This window comes from Bactrocera neohumeralis, unplaced genomic scaffold (genome assembly GCF_024586455.1).
Source record: "Bactrocera neohumeralis isolate Rockhampton unplaced genomic scaffold, APGP_CSIRO_Bneo_wtdbg2-racon-allhic-juicebox.fasta_v2 ctg1218, whole genome shotgun sequence".
Taxonomy (NCBI): Eukaryota; Metazoa; Arthropoda; class Insecta; order Diptera; family Tephritidae; genus Bactrocera; species Bactrocera neohumeralis.
In genome coordinates this window covers 2,131-28,118 of record NW_026089660.1, presented here as the reverse complement: position 1 = coordinate 28,118, position 25,988 = coordinate 2,131, and the positions used below count along the sequence as shown (strand labels likewise).

The following is a 25,988-nucleotide window of genomic DNA, read 5'->3' as shown; positions in this document are numbered from 1 at the left end:
CAGCCTAACTTTTTTCTTACGCCAAAAAATATGCAACAATTCAACTCCCCATAAATGTACTTAGTGCAAACACAATTCTCAACCAAAACTAATTTGCATACAAAATTATGTTACAGATTTGCATGCCTAATTATTCGGGTTTTCGATTCTTACAGTTTTACTATCACTTTTTTTCAGTTAGGTCCCGCAGCAAAATCGCTATCTTCTCCAAGCCTGCCGTAAGGAACTTCGTTCCAAAAAGTACTAACGCCTACGTTAATATAAGATTTCTATGCAAGAAATAGTTTGACGTTGTTTATACAATTACACCGATTGTTCGAAATATATTCCATTTGAAATTAACTAAACTCAAAGTGTAAACACAATGGCTACGACAGACTGCAGCGGCACGACAGTGAACTGAAAACGTCGTTGTTCATCTTACTACATGTACATTTTGAGAAGCAACAACAACACAATGGCCGGCATGTACACAAAACAACGCAGTTGTCCATTTTGCATGTACACAATTTCGTTGTGGCCATACTAATACCTTTCACTTCAATGAAATTTTAATATTTTGTTCAAAGTGAAATTTTTTATGCAAAAAATAAGTAAATAGGTAAATATTTTTGCTTTAAATTATCAATTGCTATTACAAATGATATAATAGAGCTATAATATAGCTATTTTATGCTTTTATTTGTAAAATAACGTCAAGTTTGTTAGAGCTGTGAATAATTTTACATTTTACATATTAGTGGCATCACCACTCTACCTCCTCTTTCTATCTTCCATTCTACTGTCAACTCTACTGTCGTCGTACTGTCGTTGGCAAAAATAGGAGGACGGCCTGCAGCCGTGTAGTCGTGCAGCTTTCAAAATAACACTGCCCACAAGAACGTGTGTATTTTAATATTTGACAGATGTAGTTTGCAGTCTGTCGTAGCCATTGTGTTTACACTTTCAAATTCCTTAATTTTTAATAGCGGTTCATTATTAACCAATTTACATTTATTTGTTTTTTAAAGTTTAATTATCAATTTCCACATCGTTCATAATCGACCATTCTCTGACTATTCATAAGCAAATTTTTCTTTTTATTTTTGTTATTTTTATTGATTTGAAGAAATATTTTATTTTTGTTTTGTTTTCCATTTTCATGTAATATACATACATATATACTTACTGAAAAAAATCTTTAAGAACTTTAATCAACGCTTCACATTCAATAATTATGTTACTTAAACTTGCAGTTGAAATATACGAGTGGAATTTCAAACTTTCGTAGCTCTCTCCAGTTGCAAAATACCTCAATGTTACAAAAAGACGTTCATCAAGTGAAATTGCGTCTCGCATAATAGTATTTTGTTTTTCTATATAAGGTGTTACTTTTTCCAAAAGTTCTCTATATACAGAAGCATCCATTCGGAGAAAATTATTGTAGTCCGCCGGGCTGGAGTGTTCAAGTTCCTTTAACAAACTTACATATGTATACAGTGGATCACAGCCAAAATGATGCAGCCATCTGAGAAATTTTAAAGCATGCTTAATAAAAAATAAAAAGCCAAAACTTGTTTGTTTATGAGTGCCAATTATTAGTGGCAGATGTATTTTTTTAAATATTATTTTTAAAACTCACATTTTACACTTATTTCATTTAATAAAAACAAAAAAACGAATTCAGCCTTAAATTTTACCTCACAGCGAAAATGATGCAATCTCTAAATAAGCAAATACATAAATAAATAAATAGATTTTGTTTTAACAAAACTTAAATTTTCGGTTGATCAATACTTCGTAGGATAACCTTTGTTATCTATGACAGCTTTCATGCGTCTAGGCTCGATTTTACCAATTTGTTTGTGTGGTTTGTGGATATTTTGTTCCATTCAGCTTGCAAAGCAATTTTCAGATCAGCTTGATTTCGAATTTCATATTTTCGAATCTCTCGCTCCAAAACTGACCACAGATTCTCCATAACATTTAAATCTGGAGATTGTGCTGGCGGTTGTACCACACGTGGACAGTTCCAAATAAGCCAACTTTGGACAACGCCCGATAAATGCTTTGGATCGTTGTCCTGGTAGAATCGAAAACCTTCTCTAATATTTAAAAATGCTCTTTAGCAAATTTTAGTCGTGCACTTCGATTTTTTGCGCTGATATATAGCTTATTACGAGCTGTGCGTCCATTGAAGTCGGCTTCCCTAAGGATTCTTCGCACGGTTTCCGGGTGGCACTTCTTTCCGAGATATTTTTCCACATCATTTGTCAATGCTATAGCACTTAAATGAGGGTTTTCCCGTATTTTCCGAACTATCCAACGAGAATCAACTTCATTAAAAATTTTATTATGGGCCTTTTTAGTTTTATTTTCTACACGATTTTCACGAATGTAGTGTCCACTGATATGTTGAACAGTTCCGTGGCTCAATTTCTCTGCTTCTGCGATTTTTCGTTGGCTTTTGCCATCTTTATAATGTTTAAAACGACGACCCATTTTGATGTATGTGAAAAAACTGGTCTTCTTGATCGTCATTGCTTTACCCAAGTTTTTCTCTGTCTTTCTTGCTTTTTTTGTTCTACTTCGCCTTCTTCTGAAATATTAATTACAAGTGCTGCAACTAATGCACGTGCCATGTTGCTTCGTTCACAAATAATAGAGGAATAAAGTATGATTGCATGTTCGACCGTTTAAACGAAAACCAGTTTTTTTTTGCATCATACCATGTTTTCATAAAAAAATGACCGTGTAAAGGGGCCGCTTATGTAAAGACGAATAGTAATTCGCGTAGATGCAAATGTTTCTTTTTAAATCGCTGCTTGGCCACCAACGCCACCAACTTTCATTTAATGAGTGTTGTTTATTATTTGCTTGGCTGTTGTTGTTAGCGTTGTTGCCATTATAGTAGTTTTATGCAAACATACGTAGTTCTTCCCGATGTTCTATTGATTTTGGTGGAGCTGGTTCCTCCCACTCTCCCAATTCGGCATCATAATATTGCGCAGCACGATATGGTCGCAATTTCCAGTGTTTAGCTTTACGTAAATTAAATTTTGTTCAAAATCTACCCAATAGCTTGATAAACGTGACCTGCAGTATCGGGATCCTTAGCGTCATTGCAATTGACAATAGCTTGTGCAACATCCGAATGTCATCACCGTAGTATTTGCTCTTCAAAAAGTTGCTTCCACCCTCAAGCACAAAGCTCATTGCTTTGGGACTACAATTTAAAGCAGACAAATAATCAAACGTTCTACACCAGCTTCTTTGGTGATTCTATAAAAAAAAATTAAAAAATACATGGTAAGTCTTTTCAAATAAAGTTTAACTTTAGCTTAAAGCGCCCATACACGGGCACACATGTGCGTTCGATCTGTGTGAATTCGTTTGCCCATACACGACACACAAATCCATTTTGCGTTCGTTCTTCACTCAGTTAACATCTGCGACAGGCAAGCGGAAAATTTCTTGGAATTTATACTTATGTGTATGAAAAAAAAATAAACAAAAGAGAAATACGAAAAAAAGGATTCAGGTGGCGGATTGGTTGAGTAAAATGTGTGACAGGCAAGCGGAAAATTTTGTTGCACTTCTTGGAATTTATATGTGCATAAAAAAAAAAAACAAAAGAAAAATGCAAAAAAAAGGATTTGGGTAGCGGATTGGTTGAATAAAAGGAATAATCGCTCTCATGTACATTTGTTAAAAGATATGGAAATTAGTAGTGCAAAAGATTTGAAAAACTTTTTGCGAATGGATGCAACTACTTATGGAATTCTTCTGAGCAGAATAACTCCTGCAATACAGAAGAAAAACACTATAATGCGGGATGCAATTACGCCAAATGAGAGGTTATCTGCAACATTAAGGTTCCTTGCTTCTGGACAAACCTACGAAGATTTAAAATTCTTAACAAATATTTCAGCCCAATGCCTTGGAAAAATTATTTTAGAGACCTGTGAAGCTATAGTTGCTCAATTAAAGCCATTTATTGAAGTAAGTAATACATACATACATACATAAACTAGTAGTCAATTCTCTAAGGACACTTTGTAAAAAATATAACATAACATAAAAGATTAAATACATTAATTTTAAATAAACAAACAAAAATTCAATATTGAGATCAAAATGTGGTGTTAATTCAGGTACACATTTGCTTTTACATAAACTTTGTTGTACTATCTTTGTATTCAATACTATAGTTGAAAACGTATGTATATACATATGTATATTATTCGCTAAAATCTTGGAACTCTGGGCTATCGAATAGATATTGGAATGACTGACTTGATGAAGGAGAAATAACTTCATTCGAAATTATTTGTATTGGTACAGCTGGATGTGAAGAATGTTGCGAAGTAGATGAACGGTTGTAAAGCTGATAGTTATGATGCGAAAAATGTGGCCGAGGATTTTCAACATTTATAAATGATGTTATGTTTAAGTTTCCCAATTGTCCATGTAATAAAGCCTCGTCAATCAATTTTTTAGCAAACAATTGCTGCTCCTTATTTAATTTCCGGTATGTTACAGCCCATGCTTCTCCATAAATACTCGCTTCATCTTTTTTTGGATTGCTTTCGGATTTATCCAAAAAGTTCACTGCTTTCATCAAGAAATCCTTTTCTGTGATCTTTTGTCTTTTATGGTTAGGTTCCTGAAAGGAAAAAGAAATACAAAATTATTTTTATAATTTCAGATGCCAAATAATGCCGAGGAATGGAAAATAATTGCAGCCGAATTTGAAAGTAAGTGGAATTACAACCACTGCATAGGTGCTATTGATGGAAAGCACGTCAATATAATAAAACCAGCTAAATCCGGATCTTATTACTATAATTACAAAAAACAATTTAGCATAGTACTGATGGCGATAGTCAGCGCAATTTATGAGTTTTTAGCAGTAGAGGTCGGCATGAATGGAAGAGCTTCTGATTCTGGGATATTTGGGCAATAAAAATTTAAATACAAATATGATAAAGGCCTCCTGAACCTTCCACAACCAGAAAAATTGTCACTTTCTGAGGATATTCTACCTTATGTGCTTGTTGGAGATGACGCATTTCCTCTTTTAGAAAATTTAATGAAACCTTATAGTCGTCGCAATTTAAATGTAGAAGAGCAAATATTTAATTACCGATTATCTAGAGCACGCCGTGTTGTTGAAAACTCATTTGGAATTTTAGCAAATCGTTTCAGAATTTTACATACAACTATGAATTTGGACCCCGAAAAAAGTGCTAAAATAACACTTGCATGTTGCTATTTGCATAATTTCTTAATAAAAACAAACTCATCTGTTTACTTAAGAAATGATGTAAACAATGATTGTGTCCACTTGGAAGACATGCAGCCGACGAACTATGGAAATATAACACAAAATTCTGCAAACATTCGTAACAAATTTTGTAACTATTTTAATACAGTTGGAGCCGTTGAGTGGCAAAATAAATTTCTATAAAATGTGAAAATAAAACTTTATAATGTACAATATATTGTCTTTTTACTTACTCTTTCTTCATCGTCACAATCCTCAAACGACGAAATTCCCTCCATTTGAATTTCTTGGTCCATAAGGAAATTTAAGCTTTCAAAGTACCACAGTGTTGGTATATAAATATTTTCTGCACTTGCTCCTGATTTCTCGCTTCTCCGAACTTTTTGCAATTCGCGTCTATAACATGATCTTAAACCATTATATTTTTTTTTGACGGTTTCTAATGTAGCACTTTTATCGATTTCTTTATATTTTGTTAATAAATTATTCCAACTTCTATTTTTTTCACTTTTATTTTTATACTTATCACTTTTCGTTTGCCAAATTGCCACTTCATTTTTTAAAAGATCAATAAACTCTGATACAAAATCTTTATTTACACTTGCCATTGTTCGTCCGCGATCTTCACTGTTCGGTGACACGAGAGAAATGAGATTTTGTGCGCCGACAACGCCATACACGATAAACATGTTCGCGCACCGATCGTAAAAAATCAAACATTTTCGCGAACATGGATCGGTACGCGAACAATCCCATACACGATAAACCGCAAGCGAACACATACCGATCGAACGCACTTGTGTGCTCGTGTATGGGCACTATTAGCTAGCAATGCGACGTGCACCTTCCACGAGCACGTCATTGAGTTTAAAATTTTGTCTCGAATTCACGACCAACTATTCTGATAACACAGTACAACAGCTAATCTGGGCGGTGAGAAATTCGAAGTCAGGGGGATGATATTAGGTCAGTATAGTAAAACCCTCAAAGGGTTTGGCGTTCATATGTGTCAGTTTTTTTTTTATGACCTTTTAAATTTTTTCCTTATCTTGATGTTTTTTTTGCTTAGTTGTAACATTTTGCGTCTTCAGACGCATAGTTTCCGAGATATTTCACTTTAAAGTTCAAAAATTTGTAAGAACAATGCTCGTTATTTCACTATGTTTAACCCACTTTTCACATATTTTTTAATTAATATATATTTAATTACACTGTACACATTCGTATTTATCAAAAATTTACACTAATTGTATATTTTTTAAGAAAATAAATATACTTTAAAAATTATTTTGCACATTCAAAGTTTCAAGTGATTTGCGTGTTTACATTTATGACAAATAGCAGTGTTGCCATACTTTGTGTCCTGAAAATATAATCAAAAATGTGTTTCATATATTTATATGATATATTTATAATATATTCATATATAAATATATTCATATATAAATATGGATTATATTATATAGTATATTATTTAAAAAATATAGAAAAATATTATTATACTATATTTAGTAAATAACGGTTTTATATTGCCAAAGGAAACTTTGAAATTTTTAACAAAGAAAATTTTCCGTTCGATTCCGTTAGATCTAATTCGTTTGAATTTCCTTACTGTTATTCTTTTACATTGAAGTGAAGCGAAGTGAAATAGTAATTGTGTTATATAGCGACTTTTTTCCGATTTCTGTAAAAATAATAATTTAAAATGCCTCATCCGTTTTTAAATTCAAAGTTGAAGAATTTTTCAATCTTTACATCATTTGGACAGCTTGTTCAAACTAATGAACAATCGTTGCTGTTTTTAGAGGAAGTGGGATTAGTTCCAACAAGGGATTCTACTCCTCCATTATGCGATAAATGCGGAGAGAAGATGCGACGAGAGGAGAGTAAAAAAGCGAAATTAGGATGGGTTTGGAGGTGCGATTCCAAGCCAACGAAGAAAAAAGGAGCGAAGGATTGTAGACAATGCATAAGTCCTGCTCGAGGAACATTTTTGGATGGGTGTCAGTGTCGTTTGGCTCCTAAAGAAATTCTAGCAATAATTTGCTGTTTCGTGAGCAAAATGAACGTGACGACGGTGCAGGCCCAATTGACGAACTGGCGAAAGCAAAATGAGGAGCCGATATTGAGCTGCAACACTGTGGTTGATTACTACAGTTATTTAAGGGAAATTGCTGAGGTGATATGTTCGAACGCTGAGTTTTGTCTCGGGGGAGAGGGCAAAACAGTCCAAATTGACGAAACGTTTTTAACGAAACGGAAATACAATAGAGGACGCGTTACGGGCCAAATGACAATGACGGTATTGGGACTTCTCTGCAAAGAAGACAAAATCTGTCGCTTTTTCCGCGTAAACGGAAAAAGCAAGGCAGATTTGTGGCCCTTTATTAAGAAGTTTGTGCATCCCGGTACATCCCGAATTTGTACCGATGGAGGAAAGCAATACCATGGGTTAAGTCAACTTTTCTGAGACGGTACTGAATGTTTAACTACCAACCACAGTATTGGGGAGTATGTGGAGAGGGGAAACCCAAACAATACTATTAATGACCTCGAGTGTCAAAACCGTTGGTTTAAAAGTTCTCTTAAAAGTCGCCGAAGCCCAAAATTACTGCATCAATATATGGCTCTATATGACTATCGGAAAAATTTTTTAGAAAAGCATTACAAAGGCTCGCAAATAATGCAACTTTTGTTAGACATAGGAAAAGTTTATCCTGGGTATAAAGATGGAAGTCTTCAGGAAGGGTTGGAACTGAAGGAATTGGAAGTGCCGACGGTGGAGTCCGAGGATTTAACGAATATTGTTCCTCAAATGAAACGGTTGCGTTACGAAACCGTAGAAGATTTAGTCGAAAATATATGTAGTGATGATGAAAATGACGCGGAAGACATAAGTGATCCTGATTTTCATTTTAAGGATTTTGTTAATTAAAATTAAATTAGGATTGACAATTAAAATGTATATATGTAAAATCATTGAATAAATAGAAAAAACGTATTATAGAATGGAAAGTTTTTCAGTTTTTCTCTCTTTTTGATTAAAATAGGTGTTCGATCGATGAGGGTTATTTTTTTGAAGCGCGGCCGAAGGCCGCCAGTGCAGAAAGTAGTTCGACACAAAGGAACTATGAATACCCCGGTGTTCGATCGATGAGGGTTATTTTTTTTGAAGCGCGGCCGAAGGCCGCCAGTGCAGAAAGTAGTTCGACACAAAGGAACTATGAATACCCCGGTGTTCGATCGATGAGGGTTATTTTTTTTGAAGCGCGGCCGTAGGCCGCCAGTGCAGAAAGTAGTTCGACACAAAGGAACTATGAATACCCCGGTGTTCGATCGATGAGGGTTATTTTTCGACACAAAGAACTATGAATACCCGGTGTTCCGAAGGCCGCCAGTGCAGAAAGTAGTTCGACACAAAGGAATGTTATTTTTTATCTTTATTTATCAATTAACATAATATACAAAAACCGTTTGTATCATTTTCTTTATAAATGTTAAAAAGAAAAATTTTTCATAGTTTTTTTAAAACATAATATGTGGCAACACTGGTACTTGTAATGACATGTGAAGAAAAACAAAACAAAACAAAATAGGACTAAATTGCATGTAAAATTGTGGAACTTTAAAGTGAAATATCTCGGAAACTATGCGTCTGAGGACGGTATATGCGTATACATTTTTTAATCCTGAGGACCTCCTCTATCCATCCGTACCATCAAATCGCGGCGCCGGAAAAACCGTAATCGTGCCTCGAGAATAAACATGGTCCTTCGAACCGGATAAAATTTTGGCGCTGCACACCAATTTACCAGCAAACACCGCACATCGAAACCTTTATTTTTCATCACATAAAAGGTTGGCACTGCACACAAATTTACCAGCAAACACGGCACACCGGATTCTTCATTTTCAACACATACGTTCTAACATTCAAATTAAAGGTACGTGGTTATTTTTCAATAGCACATTACAATATTTGTGACACGCGGTATAAATCTTTGTATAAAAAAAAAAGCAGAGTGGATAAAAGTGTTTTGTGAAAATATTACAAAACCAAAAAAATCCGTAAGTGCAGAAAATCCGGTAAACGTAACAGTGCACGACGGAACATATTCACTGTCACGACTTCTTAGCGGTAACACATTTTCAAATACATACATACATATATGAATATACAGGTAGAGTCAAGGTTTTATTAGGTAATATTAAATTAAAGTTTTGTGCACTTCAGTTAATTGCAATAGTGCAACTTCTAGTTCGATTTTGAGTTCACAACAAATCAATTACGGCACTGATTTTTTTTATTTTTCTGAAATTTTTTTTCACAAAATTTCTGTTTGTTTTTTTTTTTGTAAATTTAAGTTTATTTAATTTTTCACTAAGACACTTCACTTTTTCACATTGACACACTTTTTTTTGACACACTGATTTTCGTTGGCGTAGCAATATCTTGGGTGGCGAGCCATATAAAGTGTAGCTATAGTAAACTTATGTTGTTAAGTGTTTGCTAAAAATATATTCAATAAATAAAGTAATATAAATAAGCCAAATATATTGCGATATCGGCTACAATTGTCAATTTTTTTTTTTTTGAAATTATTATTATTATTTTAAAATATACGTAGAAACGCATTAGCGTTGAGTCATAATTATATTTTCTCGTCTGGTTGGCAGTGGTGGGATCAAGTTCACCAATTGACCCACTTATATCAATAACAACGAACATGATGGTTCTGCCAAAATTAACAGAAAACTTGCCGACTTGCCATATTAGCGCATTAACTCGGCAGGATTTCCCAGATCTCACGTTGGCGGACAAAAGGTTTTGCGTCAATGAACACGTGGACGTCATACTCGGTGGCGACGTCTATCCACAGATTATGCTTGATGGCATTCGGAAGAACGTACTGGGATCACTTCTTACGCAAGAGACAGTGTTCGGTGGGATAGTCACGGGGCGTGCTAATACAATTAACCAACCAACACATGCGTCTCATATTACAACGAAATATCGCTGGAAAAGCAGTTAGCTTCGTTCTGGCAAAGAAGACAAGTATTGTGAAGAGCTCTACAAATGGGATAAGGGAAGTACGTTGTATCGCTACCATTTAGGAAAGACTATCTGGTCAACATTAGGATAGCATCGAGATCCCTAAGGTCCGAACTTAAAGCCTTCATAGCCGATGCTCGCAACAATACTATCTGAAGGTATAGCCACCAAGCTCTTACATGGCATTTCATACCTGCTGCAGCTCCTCATATGGGCGGACTTTGGGAAGTAGGAGTGAAAAGCTTTAAGAGTCATTTTCGCAAGATTGTGTCTAGGCACAAATACACTTTTGAAGAGTTCATCACACTCTTATGCCGAATTGAGCCTTGCCTTAATTCGCGACCATTACGCCCAGCCTTAAACGAACATTTTTTGGTCGGTGGACATCTGTTGGCCCCACCAGAACCGGATATAAATGAGAACAGTGCCTCTATCGTAAATAGATGGCAAACACTTAAGGCCTTACATCAATCCTTCTGCAAAAGGTGGAAAACCGAATACCTGAACGAAATGCAGAAACTCACAAAGTGGAAACATCCAAAAGCAAGTTTAAGGACAGGTGAGCTTGTCGTCATCAAGGAAGAGAATTTGCCACCGAATGAGTGGAGATTGGGTAGGATTGTCAATATACATCCAGGCGCTGATACCCGAGTGTGAGTAGTCGACATCATCACGGAAAAGGGCCAAATTACAAGACCGGTTGCCAAATTGGTCTTACTACCATCCTACGAGGAGAAAAACGTGGATGCACACCCTACTCAACGCAACAGTTCCCTAGCTACATCGGAAGCCTAGCTTTCCGATACACTTACTACCATACAAATATTACAAATTCCACCTCCGACAAAAGATCTTCATCCAACTTCTAAATTTAGGATCGATCCCGGTAACTTAGCTGCAATAGCAAGAGAGGCCATATACAAAAAAAACCTAGACTAAAATTTTTAGCATTATCTACGCCACGAGAAAAAAAAAATTTTAAATAAATATGCAAATTTAATTATGTTAACTTATACCATGTTCAGACCGAAAATTTAAAAGATTAATGTATGACGAGTTATCTAATTTTATGTTTTTTTGCAATAAAAAGCATGAAAAACTTCACAAAAAAACGAAAATGGCAAGGTTATGCACGATATTCATGGCACCACTTTTTGCAATTAATTTGGGCATAATTGGGCAACACTACCACTTTTCGAAATCAATTTGGGCACAATTGGTCAACACTACCACTTTTCGAAATTAATTTCGGCCCAAGGCTGATTGTTTTCGAAATATCGATATTCGATAACGACAAGAATTGTTTAAATGAGAATTTCGTTTCAAAAAACACTGTGTGTATTATTCGCATGTGTATAAAACAGGTACCGGAAATAAGAGTTATTTTACAATTTTTAATAAAAAAAATCATATATAAAGGAACATCGTAGAAAAGTTTTGATTACACCATCATGATTTTTAGGTGAACTATATGCGAAATATTGTATGCTTTTTTAATTTTGTTTTTTATATGTATATCTAGGTCAAAATAAAAGTTATTTTTGATTTTTATTTTTTTAGATCAAAAATAAAAGTTAATTTTGATTTTTATTTTTTTAGATCAAAAAATAAGAATTATTTTTGATTTTTATATTTTTAAATCTATAATAAAAATCAATTCAAAATTTGTGACATAATATGTTTCTTAATCTCTGTTAAGCTTTAAAGTAAAACTAAGGTGTACGGTTATAATAACAACAAAATGTTATGCCCCTGAACTTGAAATAACGCTATTACTTGTTCTTTCATTTTTGTTCTTGTTATTATAAGCGTACACCTTTTATTATTAGCGTAATCTTATTGTTGTTTTCAATTTACGAATTTCAATGCATATTGCATATTACATGATACCATTCAATCGCGAGGGAGAAGTTGTGATGAGCTCTGCTTATTTATAAAACTAAAAAGGAAAAGTTTGATATACATACATAAGTTCATAATGAAAAAATAAACGAAATGTATTCATACGTGATTTTTATATTATTTAAGGCTCCAATGGAGAATGTAAACTTTGTAAAAAAAAAAATGAGTGCAGTCTGTTTAACTAATATGAAAAGACATTTACAAAAGGACCATAGTGATATATATGATGACAAAAGGGCTAAAATAGAAAGCAGTAAAGCATGCAAAAACGATAAAAAAAAATTAAATTTACCGTTGAAATGTCCGTGAATGAAGTTGTTAATTCTTGCATCACTTTGTTAACTGAACAATCAGTGCCCTTGTCACATTTTGATAGTGAGCCATTTAATACATTAACAAACCCAATATTTGATGGTCTACATATTCCAAAAATAAACTCAAGAAATATTTTACACTATTTGAAAGATACACCTACTCGCCACGATCGGACTATTTTGGGTGTAAATGTCCAAATAATCACATCCAATAAACTTGAAATATTCACACTAGCCATGCTTGAATTGAAGCAGAAACATACTGCGCAATATTTAACTACTAAAATTGAAAATGTTTTGAAAAGTTTCAAAATAGATAAGGCGCAAGTTTATGCAGTAACCACTGATAACGACAGGAATATGGTGAAAGCGGTGGAGCTGTTATCATTGCATAGTGATGGCGAAGAAAGTGAAAGTGAAATAGAAGACAATTACGAAAGTATTGTGTGCAATGTAAGATTCGAAAATATGTATTATTTCTATAAAATGTGCTGCCCACACATTGCAGTTAGCTGTTAAAGACTTTTTAGATAACTTACATCCCTATTCTCATGCCCTCACAAAAGTCACCAACCTCACTACAGTGATGTTTCTCACTATAGTGAGGGTTACCTTATTCTGGCGAAAATTCAAAAGCTCAAATGCTCACTATTCTCACAAATATCTGTGACGTGTAAAAGCAGCCATCATAATACAAAACATCTGTGTTTGTTTTGTTTTGCATATTTGACCTTTTTTAAAATATTGAGAATTGAGTGTTATTAGCATGGAGGAACTATTATTTGTATATGCGGCAATTGTTGAGGAAGAGGAATCGGGGGCTAGGAGAAAAATTTTAAAGGGTTTGCGAGACAAAAGCGATCTCTTTTCTATGCAAGACACTGCATTTATTAACACATTTCGATTCCCGAAATCGCTATGTAAATTGCTGATAAGTGAATTGGTGCCGCATGATGTGCAGAAGTCAAATATTCCTTTTGATCTGCGTTTCCTGACGAGTTTATATTTTTACGGGCATGGCTCTTATCAAAAATGCGTTGGTAATAATTATATGCTCTCTATGAGCCAATCCTCAGTGTCAAGAGCTCTGCACTTTATTTCAAAAGTGATTGTGGATGTTAAGGGAAGTGAAATCTAATTCGCTTCAAGCGCGCAGGATGTGTCAGATGCAAAGAAGGGGTAAGATAAATCAATAAATAAAAATAAATAAATAATTTTTTTGTTAAAGATTTTACACGAAATTTGGGATCAAGGGCACAATCGGCGCAATCGATTGTACCCATATTGGGATTGTTTCACCCTCAAGCACAGACGCCACTACTCTAGAAGCAGTACGTAATGTTCTATATTATACAAACTATTTACCAATCTTTCTATTAATACATATGTATATATTTGCATTTTTAGCAGGTTTGTGATCATCGACTTCTGTTCACCGCTGTCAACGCGAGATATCCCGGGTCTTGCCATGATTCTGGTATTTGGACCACATCCCCAACACGTATGCACCTCACAAATACCTATAACACGCAAAGTGATTCGTGGTTGTTAGGCGACCAAGGATATCCATTGGAGCCATGGCTGTTAACGCCAGTCGCTGAACCTTCAAACGCAAGGGAAGTGCGTTACAATAAGTTGCATGCCAAAGCACGTAATACCATTGAGAGAGCCGTTGGTGTTTTGAAGTCACGATTCCGGTGCCTCTCAAAACACCGCGTGTACAATTCTTCACAACATTTTACTGAAGCATGGTGTGGCTGCAGACCTTGGCTTCGAAGAAGTTTTAGAAGAATCACAAGACACCGAAATTGTTTTCGAAAACCCTAATTTTAGGGAGGGTGCTAGAGTAAGAGAACGTTACGTTATGTCTTTATAATATACGTATGTATGTATATATCTCCAGTGGCGTTATGTACTATAAATATATATATATATATATATATATAAATATAAATACATATATGTAAGTTACTGTCTGTCTCTGTACATTTTACTTCCTCTAAGAATGAATAAAAAGACATCTACATATGTTTAAATAATTCATTTTATATTATTTAATTTTTTTTATTTTTTTACATTTTTATTTCATTTTTTACATTTTTATTATTATTTATCCAATTTTTGGGACAACTTAGCCATAACCTCAGACAGCGAGGTTAGTGCCTGTGTCATTTGAGCCAGCACCCCTGCCATCTGCACATTTTGCTCTACAATTTTTCTTTGTAGAGCAATGGCCTCCTCCTCTCGCTTTTCTCTGTTCTCCTTTTTTTTTTTAGCACTGTTCCAAGCATCTTCGCTGCAGTCAATTTTTCGGGAGGGATATAAGAAGACGATGGCATAGGAGAAGATAATATGGGAGGAGATAAAGAAGAAGATGGAGGTGATGGTGAAGAAGAAAAATGAGGTGAAGGCGAGGAAGAAAAATTTATTGATAAAGCAGGAAAAGCTGGAGCAGGCGATGTGACTGCTAGTGAAGATGCTGGAACAGGCGATGCGACTGTTGGTGTTGGCGCTGGAGCAGGCGATGCGACTGCTAGTGAGGGTGCTGGAGCAGGCGATGTTGGTGTTGGCGAGGAAGCTGGAGCTTGTGTATTTATATACAACGGCAAAACCTGTAAGTATAAAACGGACCAATTATTGCCTCATGTAATAAAAAAATATATAGTCCGACAAATATTAAATTAAAATATTACCTGATGACCCAAAGTCGCAACACCCGGTAATCCATCCACCGCTGCTGCCCCAAATGTTGTTATGGCTTGCTCCTCGAATGGAGTCATTCCACTTATCGGAGGGCCTCCACCAGTCGCTTGCGCATGGGTCTTCAGTTTGCGCGCTCGCGATCGCAACTGGTGTTTCCAATGCATTAATGACTACGGAAATATATGTATGTATTTTAATAATGTGACACAAACACAAGCATTTATTATCTTACCTCCTTCCACTTGGCTGCCGACCGAGTTGGGCCTCTTAAGGCATTTAAATTATCTGCTAACTCCGACCAAAGTATTTACAGCCCTTGAGGGTTGGTCGGAGTTAGCTTCCCCCGTTGCAACTCAGGATGCTGCTTGCAAAACATTACGTAATGTTGCAGCTGCTCCTGAGTTGTCCTCTCCGTTTTTGCACGCCTAGGAATATAGGAAATTATTGTATATATGTATATATATTTTAAAATTTGGAAAATTACTTACATATGCTGATTATTCATTTGTGTGTCCATTTTTGTTTGCTTATTTTTATTAAAACAGCTGTTTGACAGCAAAAAGCTTTTTACCTCACGTGGTGACTTTTTAAAGCTTTTTTCTTATGAAGTTTGAGCAAGAATAGCCTCACAACATATGTCTCACAAGAAATCTCTCAAATGTTTCCTCTCAACTCAGTTGAGAGGTTTTTTTAGAATAGGGCGTTTAAATACAAATGTAGTGAATAAGTCACGGAATTGTGTAAAATATTTGAGAACACCTGCATATCGGTAAGTTATTTCCTTAAACTTCGCATTCGCTATTCCAGACATAGTATAAAAAGTAGCCAAACCCTCAAACCAATATTGGACGTACCAACACGTTGGAGCTCCACTTATAATATGTTGAAGCGACTTTCACACTTAAAAGAATTTTGCTGTAAAAATTTGCCATTATCCGACCAACTCCAAAGACGTGAGTGGGCGGAACTAGAAAAAATTATGCAGCCTCTACAACCACTAAATACTCTGACGCACTGTGTTGCGGCTAGTGGAAAAGTAACTTTTCTCCGATTATTTTTTTCAGTGTTTTTAATGATGCAATTTTGTCACAGACATTCCAAGTAAACAAAAAACACATAAAGCTTATTTTTATGTTGGCCCGTTGATTTTTAATTGATTTTAGAAGTCAAATATACAAAATTTTCATGAAAAGAGGGAATTTCAGGGCTGTATTCAAAATGATCTCATTTGATTTTGGTGACAGATATTTTTATTCGGAAAAAAAATCTGCCTTTGGACAAATATCTTCTGTAAAACAAAGGAATGTTGTTTGAGACATTTTCATATGCACCTTTTTTAGAGCGAAAACCCGACTAAAGGTCCATTTTTCCTTTAAATTTGGGTTAGGTAAGCAATATCTAAAAAGTCCCAGAGAGTCCCAGTTCCACACCACTATAGAAATGTTACATAATTTGTTTTCAACGAACTGTGAAAAAATCAGCTGCCCATACCTGCCCTCCTGGGAGTTATAGCGATTTTAGTATATCACTCTCAGTATTTATTCCATAGAAATAGAAAAAATAGAGTAATTTAATCATATTGGTTTTCGAAATAATTCGTTCATTTTTGGTCCCCATTGGGCAACTATCAGAAGAAGCATTGGAAGCAGGAAACAAGGACTTCAGAAACACAAGGCTTACCATGCGAGGAAAACATCAAGAAAAGACAATTGTGAAGACATATTACGTTATCTGCTCGCCAATTCTGATCCCGCAACCACAAGTAGGAGAATACTGAAGGAGAAGAAACACCTGAAATTATCAGAGGAATCAATGAACTTATTGGAAGATGACTGATAATTTGTAATTTTTCTGTAGAATGCAATAAAATATACCTGTGTTATAAAAAAGTATCTTCAAATTTTTTTTTTATTCTACATCTATTCTAGCACTCCACAAAAATGAGCATAACTCTCTTAAAACTGAAGCTATTGACTTCAAAGGACTTTAAGGCCTTTATTGCCACCTTTCAAATAAGAAATGAAATAGATTTTAGTTTTATATAAAATTTCAGAGTTTTTCAACAAATATCGAAAAATCATGAAAATTTGACGTTTATAATTCTTGTTCGGACCACCCTTTACTTTATTTAAAAAACTAATCATAGGGTATTTATCAGAAATAAAAGAAGAATTAAAATAATTTTTTTTTGTAAATTTTTCGAACAACTTTTTTTTTTTTTTGGAATTTTGTTGAAATTTTGACCCAACAATTTTTTTCGGTGTAAATTTTTGTTTCACTCATTCTTTTTGGGATTTCATTCTGACCAATCTGTAGAAGTTTCTCATCGATACAATTAAAATTACAGTTTAGGCAATATGATTTCCAAAAAATTCCGGTTTCGCAACACTGTGTGACGCTGAAACTACAAAAATCTAATTTATTGTTCGGAGATTTTTATAAAAATTGGCTAGAGCTTATTTTTACTCTAAAAGACTTCAATACTGAGATGACCAGACAACTTCTGGATCACATCGAAAAAAGGCAAACAAAGTTGCTTGAATGTGACACTATGTATGCAGCCCTATTCTTAGACCCCAGATTTAAGCGTGTGTTGTCAAATGAGAAAATAAATTCGGCCAAAAATCATACAAAAAAATGGTGCTCCAGCTAGTAAACGTGGTGAGCTAAGACAATTAATTTAAAATAATTTGTAATAATATATAATATATTTTTAATGTTTTGTTTGTTATTTTTTTAATGTTTTTTTTTATTTGTATTGTATTTAAACAAAACACTGAAACTCAGCGATTTTCCTGCTGGACACCACCTGTTGCAGAAGACTTATATGTAATAGATGAAAGCTCCGTTGCAAGCTCTCGATCTTTATTAGCTGACGGTTTAGAGTCAATGGAGATGAATTATTCGTCTTCGGATGAAGATGACATTCCTACGTCACTAAATGCGTATTTTGAAATAGATAATTACATATAAAGAAAAACGTTTGGATACTTCTGCTAATTTATTGGCTTATGGCTTCGAAAATTAGCTTTAATTGTTAATTCTGTACCTGCCACTCAAGTCAGTGTAGAAAGGTCATTTTCAGCACTCGGATTGATATTGGGAGATTTGAGATATAATTTATCTGAGGAACATTTAGAATCGATTATGATGGTAAAATTTGACACCTGAAAAAACTTCTTAACACTGGCTTGAATGGCAGCCAAAACTTATAAGCCTCTCGCAGTAGTAACCATTACTTTTTAAATTTTACGTAAGCTAAGAATTTTAGAATTTTTTTTATTTCGCTCTATTCACGTTTTATAGCTGATACATTATGCATGATATTTACATAATTTTCTATATTTTAATTGTCAGTTTCTTCTTTGTCACTACGCCTAAATTTGCTTCTTCTGAATACTGTTTTAATTAAAGCATTGCTACCGTGAATATATCTACGTAAGAGTGTATTGGACGTTTGATAATGGATAAGTCGCATATATTAATACATAGTATATAAAAATTGGAATGATGCAGCATATTGTAATACATACGGCATAAATAAATAAATAAAAATTTTTAATTGATTTTTATTATTGATAAAAAAAATAAAAATCAGAAATAACTCTTATTTTTGATCTAAATATATAAAAATCAAAAATAATTTCTATTTTTGATCTAAATATGTAAAAATCAAAAATAACTCTTATTTTTTGATTTTTTTGATAAAAGTCATAAGAGTTACGGTCCCTGGTATAAAATCTTAAATTTACTGTCATTTATATCAATTTGGATTCGCGGTATATGATATTGAGATATTTTATAAAAATTAAGGTAAATATACATATAATTTAGGTCCCCAACGAAAGAGGACAGGAAAATGTTCAATATTATTTATGTACGTACATACTTACATACATATATGCGTTACAGGACAATTTTCATTCGTCGCTTTTGTGTTAAGTTTTGGTTAGAATAGAGCTATTTAATAAAAATTAAGGTAAATATATTATTTATGTCCCGCAACGAAGGAGGACGCGTAAATGAAATGATGAGTGGAATTTCAACACACTTTGCACATATTATTAAATTTAAAAAAATAACCCTAATCTGTCCAACACCGGGATGTACCATGTTTTTTTTCACGTTGATCTTCGTTGTGCGTTGGCGGCTTCGGCCGCGCTTCAAAAGAATAGCTCTGGTCTGACCGACCGGTCGCAAAAGAATATGTGCAAAGTGTGTTAATTTTTTGAAAAAATAAATTTACTTTCCACTCACGAAATTCTCATGTTTGCGTTAAAATAAAATGATTTCGAATATTCTAATATTATATTAAGTTAAATTTTTTATAAACAGAACATGTCTGAAATGCCCATCAGCAGTTGTTCTGGATGTGACGTCGATTTGCGGAGCTTCATCAAATACAGTGATGAAGAGTTGCGGAATTTTCTGACCGAAGTTAATATAGTTTTGGCAGAAAAAAAAATGCCCAACATGCAACGAGGTGTGCACGTTAAGCCCCGATTCCTTTTGGCGTTGCCAACGCAGCAAAAAGTTTCAAATGGCAAATAAAAAATCGTACGCTGCTCATTTAAGCAAAGTTTATACAAAAATACGTTTTTTGCAACATAAAATTGTCAACTCGCGACATGTGTGACTTTGTAGTTTTTTTATAACTACAAATCCACCTAGATATTCATTTTTGTCGAACGTGTTGCATTTTGGAAATGCGACATTCGTAGACTAGAGTTCCTTTGTTAGGGACGTATTGATAGAATGGGTGCTCAACAATAGCTCTGAAAAATTAGGGGGTGAAAATACAATGGTAGAATTCGACGAGGCCAAAATGGGAAAGAGAAAATACAACCGAGGCGGAATTGTTGAAGGACAGTGGGTTTTTGGCGATTTTGAATGCGGCAGTAAAAAACTTTTTATAGTAGCTGTAGAAAGCCGTTCAAAAAACTCACTGCTTAAAATAATCAGAGAAAAGATTTTACTCGGAACCACCATCATTTCCGATTGTTGGAAGGCATACAATTGTCTGAATGACAAGGGTGTTCGGCATTTAACCGTGAACCATTCGTATAATTTTGTAGACCCCGACAGTGGTGCACACACACAAAATATTGAAAGAATATGGCGTGAAGTACGTGCGAATATACCAAGGTACGGGCGAAAAGAGTCCCATTTTCCAGGGTATTTAGCTGAATTTTTTTTAAGCGTAAATTTGCTAGTCATGGTGAAAGAATCCATGGAATTTTTGAAACAAAAAGGAAATTATACGACCCACATTCGGTTGAATGACAAGAACAATATTTTTAAGTTTTGTTTGAATTGTTGAAATTATATTTTTAATTTTGTAAAAAATTTAATTTAACCGAATGCGACCTTCTTATTGTTTAGTGGAGTAATTACATGATTAATAAGTAAGTAACCCAAGTCTTTAAATAAACAAATAACGATTGAAAATTTTTTCTGTATGTAACGTTTTTCCCATTTTTATCGATTCTCTTGCATAAACGAAAGTATCGATATTTCTAAAACCACGAGAGCATTGAACAGTTGTGCCCATTCGAATTTGCATCAGAGATGCCATAACTTCGAACATAACCTTGCCATTTTCGTTGAAGTGAAGTGATTGTTAAGTTTTTCATATTTTTATAAAAATAATGAAAAAACCAATTTTTCTTATTAATTAACTAAACAACATCAATAATAACGTGCATATAATTGATAGAAAACGTATTTTTAACATCTAAAGACGTGTAAAGTGCAAAAGTGATTTCGGGAAATACGATGTTTTTCTATTAAAACAAAGAAAATATTGCTTTTAAAAGCACGCGCCTAACATATTCGTAAAGTAGAACTTAAGACGAGTATTTTAAGACACTTCCCGTGAAAATTGGTGCACGTTTTCGGAAAAGCCGCTCTGCTGAACATTTACCGAATTTTAAATTCAATTTTTTTTCTTTTGTAATATTCATTGCAAATGCCATATTTGAAAATATATTTTGCTAGCAAATAACGAAGTTGCAAACCGAAAGTTTCCTTCTACAGCAGTACATGTACGCATTGCCCTTGAACTTACTGAGCAAGGAGTAATTTATTAACAAGTAAGAATTGAAAATAATTTTTATAACAAATTGTATTTAACATTTCCTTTGGTGGCAGGCCACTTTGTCGAAAACATACGACAAATAAAACAATAACGATGACGAACATAAATTTGATGCTAAAGGCAAAATATTTTTATTAAGTTATTATTATTTACAACAATATGCTAGTGTAATGCATTTTACACCACATAAGGCCACCTCCACACTATGCAATTTAATATAGCCACCCAATCAGTCTTAGATGATAGGCAAAAACAAACAACAAAAAAATCTTCAACATGGTAATTTCAGGAAGATGACTCGCTACAGTGCCTTGAAGAAGACTGCGGCGCTACACCCAAACTGGTACCAGGCCTCTTCAACCAGAACCGGAGGAGGGAGAGTTAATTGAATCCGGAGCGGAAATACGGCCTTTCCGCCCATCACCGTGAGAGGAAGCGGAAACCCCGACTTTCCGGTCTCTTCTGCGACATGAACGTCGCTCGCGCAATCGTCGTCATCACCGCCGCCAAGCGCACAACCCCACCAGACTGGAGACCAGGTCTCTTCAGCTTAACCGGGTTAGCTCCTTTAGAGCCGGGCTAGTGGATCGAGCCAGCGTATTAACTCCTTCCTTGCTGCCAACGACAGCAATTTCACCTACGGCGGTTGTAAAAATTGAGGCAAGAGGACGCCTACATCTCGTGAGGGCCCTCATAGACGCCTGCGCACCTACATCGCTAATTGCGCGCGATCTCGCAAAGGAACTGCAACTAGTGCAGACTCATGTCGGTGGTCAACACGGCTGCCTCTTCGTACTGCGAAGCAGACATGGTACGAATGCCCGGATATCCACGCATGCAAGGGTAGTGCACAACTATATGCGCATCAGCCCGACAATCACGATGGACTCCGATATCGCAGCCCCGTACACACACATAAAGCTCGCGGATCCCAATTTTTATAAGACGGCGCCGATACGTTTGGTGCTCGGCGCAGATGTTTATACCCGCATCATGACCCCACAAGTGATGCCACAAATGTTTGGGAAGCTTCTCGCGCAGAGCTCCATTTTCGGCTGATACGGCCCGATACTAGAAATAATTTTTGTCTATGATTAATTTTTTGTTTCCTCGCTATTTGATTTTTATTAAAAAAAAATATCACAAATGAATTTACATATGTATATTATATGATTTTTTATATTTGTATTTCTATTTATCTATACGAACGAAAAAAAGTCACACATGAAATAAAGTACAATGGAATAACCATGTAATTTACTTTAATTTATAGTAATTTAGGGAAATATTGTGCTATAAATTTGTACATGGTTATGGTGGTCGATGGATATGTATTTTTTTTTTTTTGTTGCTCACCGCAAGGGGGCCGGTATGTTTAGGCCAGTGCCTAATTTCTTATTACCAACCCTAGCGAGTATATAACAAACTATTGCCAGTTAGCTGTTGACATACACCGCTAATAACTTTCACTCAACTGGCAATAGTTTCGTTAAAATCTCCCGCTACACTTCACTCAGTAGCTTAGCAAGTGATCCTGCTGGCCACCCTTTTTTCTTTTCAAAGAAGAAGGGAGATAATCAAGACGTCCACCGGCCATCATCACCATCATCATAAACACTAACAAGGCAATATAATGCATAACCATTTATTAGTCATAACATCGTCCTCCTTGAGTGACTCGTCGAGAGTTTGAGAATAAACAAAGGGGCATAAATAAAAAACTTAATTTTTCATGTATTTGCTCATATCGTTCTCATCTTTATCCGTATGTTAAAATGAAACGATTTTCTTTTGAAAATATATTAAAGTTTCATATATATAATCAATATTTTTGGGACAGCTTCTCCATAAATTTTAAGAAAATAACACAATGCAACCATTTTCCCGTTAAAAGTCGGCCATCTTGGATTCCAATAAAAACTCGACCCCGGACTCCCCTTGACTTTCTACAGTGGCACCTCTCATCTGTGCCTTTGTTTACATAACATCAGCTGATAGTTAATCTACTCCTCCTCTACCGTGAGCGTACACACGTTCAGCATCAGACTTCGCAATGAGTTTATCTTCTAGCTAGTCTTGGTACCATGACTTGTGAACGCCGTCTGTTAACGGGGCATCTCGACAGGATAGAATTAATGTATGTGGGCATTTGCTATCATAATATAATCATTTGCGCAAAGGCGTAGTCTAGGTAGGTTCGAGCTGACGTAGCGCAAGCTTTAAGCTCTTGAAAAATTAATTTTATCATTTGTGAAATGCCGTCGGGTAGGTAGCTGATGTGGTACACGCTTTGAGCTCTTGAACTCCTTAAATCTTTTGTGTGGAAAATAAAAAAAGGATAAAGATCCTTTTTTTCACAAATGTATTTCTGGGAAAAATAAGAATTCATATTTTTGGACTACAATATAATAATTATGGCATAAATTTTATATACCAATTAAAATAATAAATTTAAAATGAGGAATGATATTTTGATTTATGCTTGTATAAGTTAATTTAGTTTCAGAGTTCGCTCAGTCCCAACCCAATTTGCATAATTTTTCTGCAAATTAACAATATTACATATTAATTTTTTGAAAAAATGTTATTTTAAAAATGTACTTTATTTTTATAATATAACATAACCGTCTTAATACTCGCTCTTTTTATTTTCATATTACCGAGATGAAAATGCCGTCGGCATAGTAATAGGTTGTCAAAAAATCTTGCGGTATTTTCGCTAGTTGGCGCTAAAAGCGCGTAGTTCTAGTATTATTCGTCGCATCGGGTCATGCTATACCTTTTTGGATTTGGAAAGCTCATTTCACGTGCTAACACGTGTTTGATTGATTGTCGTTTCTTTTAAGTCGTTCATGAGTTATAGCGTCGCAAACATGGAGCAAAATAAAGAGAAAATACGGCATATTTTCAGTTTGTTCACATTTTCTGTGTTGATAGCACGCGTTATTCAGTCTCTGACCATCTCTCGCGCTGGACAGTTATCTTTTTCGCCTACAAGTGTTCGTATTTTGTTTTTGTTTTGCAAAACCGAAGTGCTTTAATTACTACTGTGCACTGTGCACACAATAAAATACTATTTTCTTAGACAATAATCTTATAGTGCCACATATACAGTCCGTGACATAAAAAAGACAGGCCTCCGAGTGCCTCCAGATATTTAGCCGGAGTTTACCCCCCAACAGAAACAATGTTCGACCAACCAATTTTACCGCCGGCCGGGAAAAAGAATACCCAACCATTAATTAGTTTTGACCACACAAAAACAATTCAACAACAAACATGTGGCCCTAAGTATTTGGTTATGTGCAGAAAATTAAGTAACGATACACTCGCAAATGTGTCGCCTTTCTTAATTAAAAAGGTAATCGATTATACCGCCGGTAGTGAAGTGGAAACTTGCAAAAAACTCAGAAATGGTAACATATTAATTAAAACTAAAAACTACAATCAAGCCGAAAAATTAGTGAAATTAGTGGCACTCTCGCCCACTATACACATTGAAATTTCCGAGCACACTTCACTTAACTAAAGGGGTCATCTACTCCAACGATTTGCGCGGTATAAAAGAAGAAGAAATCCTCGATGAATTGAGAAACCAAAACGTAACAGAAGTGAAGAAAATACTTAAAAAGGAAAACAACGACTCACTGAAGGAGACTGGTCTAATTATACTCACTTTCTCTTCAATATCTCTGCCAACTGAAATGTCAATAGGGTACGAAAAAATCAAAATCCGACCTTACATTCCACTTCCACTAAGGTGTAAAAAATGTCAACGATATGGACACATAGAAAAAAATGCAAAAATGCAAAAATGCCAAAATATGCCCTAACTGTGCTAACGAATTTCATACCAGCCAAGACAACGAAGAATGTGTAAACATAAAGAACTGCGTCAACTGCAAAGAAAACGACATCCAAACCTACAACCACAACTCATACGACAAAAAATGCCCCATATTCGTACATGAGAAAGAGATTCAAGCGATCATAACATTGGAAAAGGTTGACAGAAGGAAAGCAATACCCACATACAAAGATCGAAACCAACATAGCGGACCATCTTCAGCTGTCGCCCGTAACAACTCTGCTCTATACGCACAAACACAAGAATCGCCCGCTCAAAGTAGCACCGTCACCAAAACAATAAATCAGCAACGGCAACGAAGAGAACTAGTAAGTTATGAAAGCTTACCTTCAGACGACGACGTCACTCCTTCAACATCGAAGCCTTTGCCTAAACCCACCACACAGCGTATAACCGAAACAAAAATTAAAATTTTTCCCAGAGGTATTTCAAACAAAATGAAAGCTAAACTGAAATTACAGCACTCTGCAACTCGCAATTCCAAATCACCAAAACCAACCAAACATGAGCTCGACGATTCATCCGAATCCACAACAATGGAACTACAACATGAGGAAGTCCTATAGATATATATGCTAAGCTATTATTGTGTTCTTTCTAAGAAAACAATTTATTACTCAATATCATTATTTATATTAACCCTCTTACCTAAATTGATCTCAAATACCCAAAGAGTAGTCACATTACACGTAACATCAAACTCTTTTAAACGGAAAACACTCTTCAACCTATGTTTTCTATTAGCATACAGTAATAATCAAACCTATCTCAATTTACCAGTAGCC

General features: G+C 35.0%; 2 long non-coding RNA genes and 1 pseudogene across 2 annotated transcripts; 2 read left to right on the top strand and 1 right to left on the bottom strand.

The window, feature by feature from the left end:
* Window positions 1-3,663: 3,663 nt before the first annotated feature.
* LOC126766439 (uncharacterized) lies at window positions 3,664-5,479 on the top strand. The gene is made up of 2 exons (XR_007668870.1): window positions 3,664-3,981; window positions 4,688-5,479. It is a non-coding gene; the product is annotated as an uncharacterized LOC126766439 (long non-coding RNA).
* A 6,828-nt stretch (window positions 5,480-12,307) lies between these two features.
* Window positions 12,308-25,769, top strand: LOC126766438 (uncharacterized; annotated as a pseudogene).
* Window positions 14,665-15,757, bottom strand: LOC126766440 (uncharacterized). The gene is made up of 3 exons (XR_007668871.1): window positions 15,471-15,757; window positions 15,229-15,408; window positions 14,665-15,147 (listed from the first exon to the last, which is right to left on the bottom strand). It is a non-coding gene; the product is annotated as an uncharacterized LOC126766440 (long non-coding RNA).
* Window positions 25,770-25,988: the final 219 nt, after the last annotated feature.